We start from the raw sequence: 8,531 nt of genomic DNA on the forward strand, positions 1-8,531 counted from the left end.
TTAGCTTCATTACTTTTCCATAATTTAAACAAGACCTCGAGTTTGTCTTCACCTTTAAAAGTTATTACTCAACGCTTTTCTTACCGAAATAATGAACTTTCTAGTGAAGCAAAGACTTCAATATTTCAATTTAATGTAATTTACACACTAAAGGAACTCAGAAGCTTACAGTAGAAAAGACAAATTAGAACAAAAAGTTTGAAAAAGGAGTAACGAGGGTGTAAGAGATGTGTGTCCAAAGTCAGCTCTGAGAACGGATGTGGTATGTGAGGGCAGGAAGGCTGCCCAGCAGTATCTTTGGCTCTTGCTGTGTGACCTCTTGCTTCAAAAAACACATCAGGGCAATAATACTTCCAAGCTTCCAATACTTCCAAATGTACAAAAGGAAAGGCTGTTTATAGTTCTTACCATTCGTATCAGGTTGCTGTTCACAGAATCGCAGAATCATTAAAGTTGGAAAAGCCTTTCAAGATCCTCTGGTCCAACCACCCCCCTACCACCAATGTCACCACTGAACCATGTCCCCAAGCACCACGTCCAACCTCTCCTTGAACACCCCCAGGGATGGTGACGCCACCACCTCCCTGGGCAACCCGTCCCAACGCCTGACTGCTCTTTCTGAGAAGAAATGTCTCTTCATTTCCAACCTGAACCTCCCCTGGCACAACTTGAGGCCATTCCCTCTAGTCCTGTCGCTGGTTATCTGTGAGAAGAGGCCAACCTCAGCTCCCCACACCTTCCTTTCTGGTTGTTCAAGGGAGCAAAAAGGTCTTCCCTGAGCCTCCTCTTCTCCAGACTAAACACCCCCAGTTCCCTCAGCCACTCCTCACAGGACTTGTGTTCCAGGCCCTTCATCCGCTTCGCAGCCCTTCTCTGGACACGCTCCAGGGCCTCGATGTCCTTCTTGTAGTGAGGGGCCGAAAGCTGAACACAGTACTTGAGGTGCAGCCGCACCAGAGCAGAGTACAAGGGGACGATCATCTCCCTGGCCCTGCTGGCTACACTATTCCTGATACAAGCCAGGATGCCGTTGGCCTTCTTGGCCACCTGGGCACACTGCTGGCTCATGTTCAGGCGAGCACCGACCAACACCCCCAGGTCCTTTTCCTCTGCACAGCTTTCCAGCCACTCTGCCCCCAGCCCGTAGCGCTGCATGGGGTTGTTGTGACCAAAGTGCAGGACCCGGCACTTGGCCGTGTTGAGCCTCATCCCGTTGGCCTCTGCCCATCGACCCAACATGTCCCGGTCCCTCTGCAGGGCCTTCCTACCCTCCGGCAGATCAACACTTCCCCCCAGCTTGGTGTCATCTGCAAACTTACTGAGGGTGCACTCAATTCCCTCATCCAAGTCATCAATAAAGATATTAAAGAGGATAGGCCCCAACACTGACCCCTGGGGAACACCACTGGTGACCGGTCACCAACTGGATTTCACTCCGTTCACCACCACTCTCTGGACCTGGCCGCCCAGCCAGTTTTTAACCCAGCAAAGCGGGTACTTGTCCAAGCCATTGGCTGCCGGCTTCTCCAGGAGAATACCGTGGGAGACCGTGTCAAAGGCCTTCAGGGCCTACCTATTACCATTATGTTACAAAGGCCTGTCGCCATTACAAAGGCCTTCAGGGCCTACCTATTACCATTATATTACACAGGCCTATCACCATTACAAAGGCCTCAGGGCCTACCTATTACCATTACCTACAAAGGCTGTTCAGGACCTACCTATTACCATTTTCCTTCCATTCCTTTGCCAAGATACTCTGTTGAAAAGAATCAGACATAATGTCAACCTGAAATTAGATTTTCACTCCAAGCTTACTGCCTGTAAATATGCAGCTGCTACAATTCGTGCCACTGAAACCAGGATTACCACAGGTGAAGGAGAATCACATTGTGCAGAGGTGGAACAGGATAAGAGTGAATATTTTATTTGATTTTGTCTAATAATACGTTTATCCTTTTGATGCAGAAAGAGAAAAAAAAATCCAAAATACTCTTATCCTTGTGCTGTGGAAAAGATGGTTATAAAGCATCCTGAAGAATTTTACTCTTCTTATAAATAAAGTCTTCATACACTGCTGAACAATATTTTGTCTGAAATCTTAAAAAGCATAACAGAAATTAATCCAAAGTAAAATGTTTAGTCCATTGAGTTACTGTCTGTTCTCAAGTAATACTTCTAAAAAAAAAATTATAAGCATTTCTAATGACAACAAAGAAAAAGTAAGGTGTAACAATATATGCTCTCCCAAAACAATTTCTAGTTGACATAAAGTACACTGCTACTTCATTAAACAAATAGGGAAAGACCTGAAGTCAGTGGGTTACACCACAACACCTAAGAATAAATGCAACTTTAAGATTGTTATCAGACCACTCAAAATCTTCAACATTCGACAATGTTTCAACAGCTTTTGAAAAGCAGCAGGAGAATGCATCTGAAAATTTTGATCATTGAAAATATAGATAATTTATCAGGGAATATGTTGACAGGACATGTGACAACGGTTTTAAACTAAAGGAGAGTAGGTTATGATCAGACATTAGCAAGAAATTCTTCCCCATGAGGGCGGCGAGGCCCTGCCCAGGCTGCCCCGAGGGGCTGTGGGTGCCCCATCCCTGGCAGTGCCCAAGGCCAAGCTGGGGAGATTTGGGCAGCCTGGGCTGGGGCAGGGGTCCTGCTCATTGGGGGGGGAAGAGGGTGGGAGGAAGGTGGGGGGGGAGGCGGGTGGTCTGTAGGGTCCCTGCCAACCCAAACCATTCCATGATCATGAAGCGAGATCACCACAACTTGTCTTAACAGTCATACGTTCATCTTAACTTTTGTCATGATGAAAGCAGAGATTCAAAGAGACTTTTCGCAAGCATGATTAGAAGTATGAGAACTTGATTCTGTTTACTGATCTCTGTGTCTCTTGTGATTTGAGATGAAGAGAGGGAAACCAGTCCATTCTGTACATTTTCTCTTGACATTTTAACCTAACAGAAAATCAGTGACATAATCAGGAATTTTCAAGAATAGAAAATCTGTGGGAAAGATGTACTTGGGATTTTACATCATATTTTGCTTTTAAAAATTACTGTTCCTTTCAGTTACAAAAGAAGCAAAAACTTTTAAGGTTTCCCCAATAAAATATTTATTAGGTTCAAAGTAAGAAATTAATTTTGCTTAAAACCCAAATTCCTTGTGGTAGAAAAACATCTTACAGATTCCCTATTTCTATTTTAGATTTCAGATTGTAAAAAATAAATAAATAAATAAATAAAATAAAATAAAAACCCTTCCCATATGAAATAATCTAGAACAGAGAGCAAATAGTATGTAACCTCCACCTTCATCTCTCATGACTAAGGAAAAGCATTAGACTGTATAGAGTGGCACAGGCCACAGGCCATTAGTAAGACTACGGAATGTTATTTCACAGACAAATCTATTCTCCATTGGTAAATTCTTTCTCCTTTTGTTTCCCAGTACCACAGAAAATGTGCATTCTGTTTGACCCAATCTAAGGCCCCTTCCAACCCGAGCCGTTCTATGATGATGATTGGGGCTGATAGGGTAGGCTTAAGTGGTCGGAAAAGACCATAATTTTGGCAATAAGAAAACATGGCACTATAGTCTAACTAATCGTTTTATTATTTGTCACGTACTGTTCTTTTTGTCGGTCCCGTTGCCCACTTCCAGCAAATGGAACTCCTTTTTCACGGTGGAGGCATTCAGCTCGAGATCGCGCCCTGCCCGCTGTTCAGACCAGCACGATGCGGAGCCGAGGGTTAAAACTCTCTCTGGCCAAAGCTCCTTGTGAGTGACTCGCCCTGCTTCAACTGTCGGATGTAACTTCTCAGAATAAATGTCTTCCTCTGTAGCCTGTGTCAACTACAGCCATGTCCCATAATTTAAAACCTCATTCTTTAATAAGGTTCACAAGACCTTTTCAAGGTTCATTTGGAAGGTAAAAACAAGGATTGCTGTTAAAAACGTATAGGCCCATTGAGACGCAGGAGACCTAAATCTCCCTAACATGAGGCTATATTTCTGGGCATCCCATATGGAGTATTTGGCAGCACGGTCCCAGGGAAACCCAGGGCTTCAACGACTCCAGATTGAACAACAGGCAGCAGGCCAAATTAATCTGGCAAGCCTCCCATAGTGCCCAGTTGATCTACTACTCACCCCAAGCTGCAAAGGACTTGATTACAGAGGCGATATCCAAGGCTGGGTGAAACACAAGCTGAAGGAAGGTGCAGCAGACCTAAGTGGCACAAGCAGGCGCGCTGGAGTGCCGCTCACGTCTTCTGGCCCTGCCTGAATCACGTAGTCAGCTTACAAAAGAATTGCATGTCGGCTTTACATTTGCTAATTACTTTATTTTAGAGCCCCGCTGAAGTACTGAAATGGATATTCCTTACAGACACGGGTTTTCTTCTGTTGTATTCAAACTGGGAATTCCCCGTAAAATATTGAAGTGTTTTAACATGGTTCTAGTTCTAGCTAATCCCTGAACGCACAATTTTATGTGTAGGGAAAAGTTACTGGTGCTTAACACTATTTTCCTGAGCCATGCTTAGGCAAAGATATAACAGTAGAGAGACTACGTAATTCCGGTTTGAAGAAATTAAAGTCCTGAAAGTTGCTAAGTATTCAGGATACATATAAGCTATGTTTTTTTATAGAGAAATAGTATTTATTAGTACATGTACAATATAAAATAAAAATAAATAGCTTTAAAGTGTGCCTAAGCAACACCTTTTCTTAACTGGTTACATCCTTTCTCTATACCGATCTGTACCATAATCTGTACTTCTGGGAATTTAGCCTCTCCTTTGCTCTGAAAGAATTTTTTTATGCACTAATTTGGCATCTTATTTTTACAAAGTCATAAAGAATAGCATATTTTTGTTGATGCTTGTGAAAACATAGCTTTTCGGGTGTCTGAACTAGTGAGATTTACTAAACTGCACAAACTAAGCTTGTTCCTAGGGAAAAAAAAAAAAGAGTTAAAGGAAATGGGGGTTGCATTCAAAGACAAAATGAAATATATATTAAAACAGATTACTTTTATTGATAAAGTATTTTATTTTTGAGATTTGTTTTCACCCTAGGGGCCTTGACTATGAGCCTTATACATTGAATGGCATGGCTAACACACAAGGGTCTCTCCCTCCTTAAAAAAATCATTTTAAGTCAAGGCAGAATTGTTATCCATGTAGCAAAAGAGCTTTCACACTTTTTACAGAGCTAAACTTTTTCTTATTCAGAAAAATATCCACGGAGGAAGAGAACTAATACTAATTCTGCTCAAGCAGGTACCACTTAACCCTGCAGTTTGCATCTCAGAAGATGCTTTCCTAATGCAACTGACATTTCCAAACCTTGCACCTGCAAAAAAGGATCCCCTGACGTATGCTGACACATTTAGATGGATGCATCACAACAGGCTTGATTTTTATAGTGCGTCCTATTGTTCTAAACGTGAATGTAACAGGGAAGCCAGTTCACAATGCTAGCTATACTGGCAAGAAACATAAATGGACTCTAGGGGTGGAACTGGAAGGTCGTTTCGAAATAATTAAATAAATCTGAGTCGACATGAATGGATTTGGGCTTGATTCAAGCTCAGAAATGAGTTATGCTTCAGATGCTCTGCAAACTGGATTACCCAGATTTAGGGTTATTTTTCCATCCGGCATGTCAATTGCTAAATAAAAAAAAAAAAAAAAAAAAAAAAAAAAACACGAAGAATCTATGGATTTATTTGTTGTGATGATATACCCTCAGGCTCAAAGAATGCGGTAGAGCATATAGTGTAAGTACAACTGGATCCCTAGTGAAGAATAAGCTCTAGAAGGAGTGCCAGGATAGACTGACAATACGTGTGCCCTCTTGCAAAAACAGCTTGATTTAGCAGAGCAGAAAAGACAAGCAGTGTATTAGACCTGACAGGAGTTACGCCTGTGCTGGTCTCCAGACCCACCGAAAGTAAAAGGAAGGGCTCGAATTTTATCTGTGACATACAGTGCCAGGGAGTGACGAGCACTGCTAAATTCTGCTCGGTCACGCGTCCTGCCGAGCATTTTGTCTTCTCCATTTTGGTAGGAGACGGCTGGTGCAGAAGACACCTTTGCTTCTTTGAAGACGTGAGTCGTCCTCTAGCGAAGAATCTCCTGTTGATCATTTTCAGAATGAATCCGAAACAACTCTCTGCCTGTTTGGGATTGCCTGGGCAGTTTGTATGGCCGTGTCCCCGGTCACAAGCCCGTGCTAATGCTTTTGGTCTTCCGCCATCACGGGTGGGAATTTGCAGATGATGCTTGGAAGCTTCTGAATTATTCTGTTTGGAAATTGGACGTTTCTGTAGTGAAACTCAGGTACTTTCCTGCGACTTAATCTGAAATGGTCACGGAAGTACACAGTTTTTAAACTGTGTGTTCTTAACATGCATTAGAGAAGTACTCATATAGCTAAAAGTGACTTTATAGAATTTGAGTTACGATATACCAATTCCATTTTCTTAGCTGTACTGTATAAGTAAAACCCTGCTCAATTATTTAAATTGACAGAATGTGAGGAAAAGTACTGCTGAAGGACCGCCAGTAGATCATTATATTCAAGAGAGAAAATGCTATTTTAACTTAGAAAAGCTCTAAAAAGAAAATAGGAAAAAAAAAAAGAAAAAGGGGGGGGGGGGAGAAAATTTGGTAAGCTGCAAGGACTCAAGTCCTATGAGGAGCGGCTGAGGGCACTGGGGTTGTTTAGCCTGGAGAAGAGGAGGCTCAGGGGAAACCTTGTTGCTCTGTACAGCTACCCAAAAGGAAGGTGTGGGGAGCTGGGGGTCGGCCTCTTCTCACAGGTAACTGGTTATAGGACTAGAGGGAAGGGCCTCAAGTTGTGCCAGGGGAGGTTCAGGTTGGAGACGAGACATTTCTCCTCAGAAAGAGCAGTCAGGCGTTGGGACGGGTTGCCCAGGGAGGTGGTGGCGTCACCGTCCCTGGGGGTGTTCAAGGAGAGGTTGGACGTGGTGCCTGGGGACATGGTCCAGTGGGGGACATTGGGGGTAGAGGGATGGTTGGACCAGAGGATCCTGGAGGGCTTTTCCAACTTTAACGATTCTGTGATTCCATGAGTCTGTGATTCTATGACTACATGATTGAATATAATACTATCATGTCTAAATAAACTCCATGTCAGTTTGGTCAACATAAGATCTACATCACGCTGAGATGAAAGAAAAATAACCTTTTTTTTTTTTTAATTTAAAAAAATAAATTTAATTAAAAAAATAAATTTAATTGTAAAATAAGGATAAAAATAGTAATCAGAAATTTTGTTAAATGAGTATTGGTGAAACACTTCAGAAGTAATAACAACCAGAGAGATGCTGTCCTGGTTACTGTGCCGTGTACTGAGTAGGCCGGCTGTGGTGCGGCCGTATGAAAGGTACGGTTCGCTTGCTACCAGACACTTCGCTGTCCAGTTTGGCCAGAGTTTGGAGTGTGGTTGAATGTTCAGCTACTAAAAGAAATAAAATCATGCTGCTTTAGACTGATTTTCTTTCTCCAAGGCTTAGAACAACAGCGATGTACCACATAAGCAGCCAAAAGCATCCCCTGTCACAGTAATGGTAAAGCCACCTTGGAGGAGCTTTTGGTGGGGAGGACGCGGTGTTCTCCCAGGCAGACACGCTGCAAAGGGAGGCAGAACGGTTCCTTCAGCTCACACAGCTGTCTGGATTATTTGTTAATGCAAAAAATGTGGTGTTGTCTGTGGTTATATCCTCCCGTGTGCGCTGAAAAGCAGGGAAGAGGCAGAAAAACTCGGGGAAAGAAAAAAGAAAAAAATATATATATATATATATATATAAAATCAGTCACAGGAGTGAGACCTGGAGCATGCAGTTAGGCTGCAGAGCGCCCCTCCTGCTGTACACCACAGCATGGCTGAAGTTATACAGCTGTACTGGGCAGGCTGCAAGAGACTGGCTTTAGGCTGCAAATAAACGGAGTAAGGCTTTTTAGTCCTCCCTGGGAAGTCTCCTTTATTTTTATTTTTATTTTTATTTTTTCTATCTACTGTCAGCTCTCAAGCTCCATGCTTGCAGCCCACGCAGCGGAGCAGCCTCAGCCACGCTTCCCCGCGGGTTTTGTGCTTTGATGCCCTGGCAGCCCCACCGCTCGGAGGCACAGAAATTGGGCAGTGCATACGTGAGGCCACGAAGGTCTCGGTAACATTTCCCTTTTGCCTTAATGCCGTCAGCACCCGAGGACACCCGAAGTGAAACACAAAGCAGCACTCGGCCCACGAATGGCAGCATTTATGGCGGGATTTATCAGGATCCCCTGATGCTGGAGGGCCAGCTGCAATTTTTGCCCAACTTTTACTCAAAAACTTTCCCGTGGTAACGCCTGGGGCCCGGCGGGGCCCGTGCCCGGCGGGGCAGCACGCCTCACGGGGGCGCCCGCCTCGGCCCCGGCCCCGGGCCCGGCCCCGGCCCCGCTGCCGGCCGCCTCTGGCCCCAGGCCCGGCCCCGGCCC

Source organism: Cygnus atratus, chromosome 7 (genome assembly GCF_013377495.2).
Source record: "Cygnus atratus isolate AKBS03 ecotype Queensland, Australia chromosome 7, CAtr_DNAZoo_HiC_assembly, whole genome shotgun sequence".
Taxonomy (NCBI): Eukaryota; Metazoa; Chordata; class Aves; order Anseriformes; family Anatidae; genus Cygnus; species Cygnus atratus.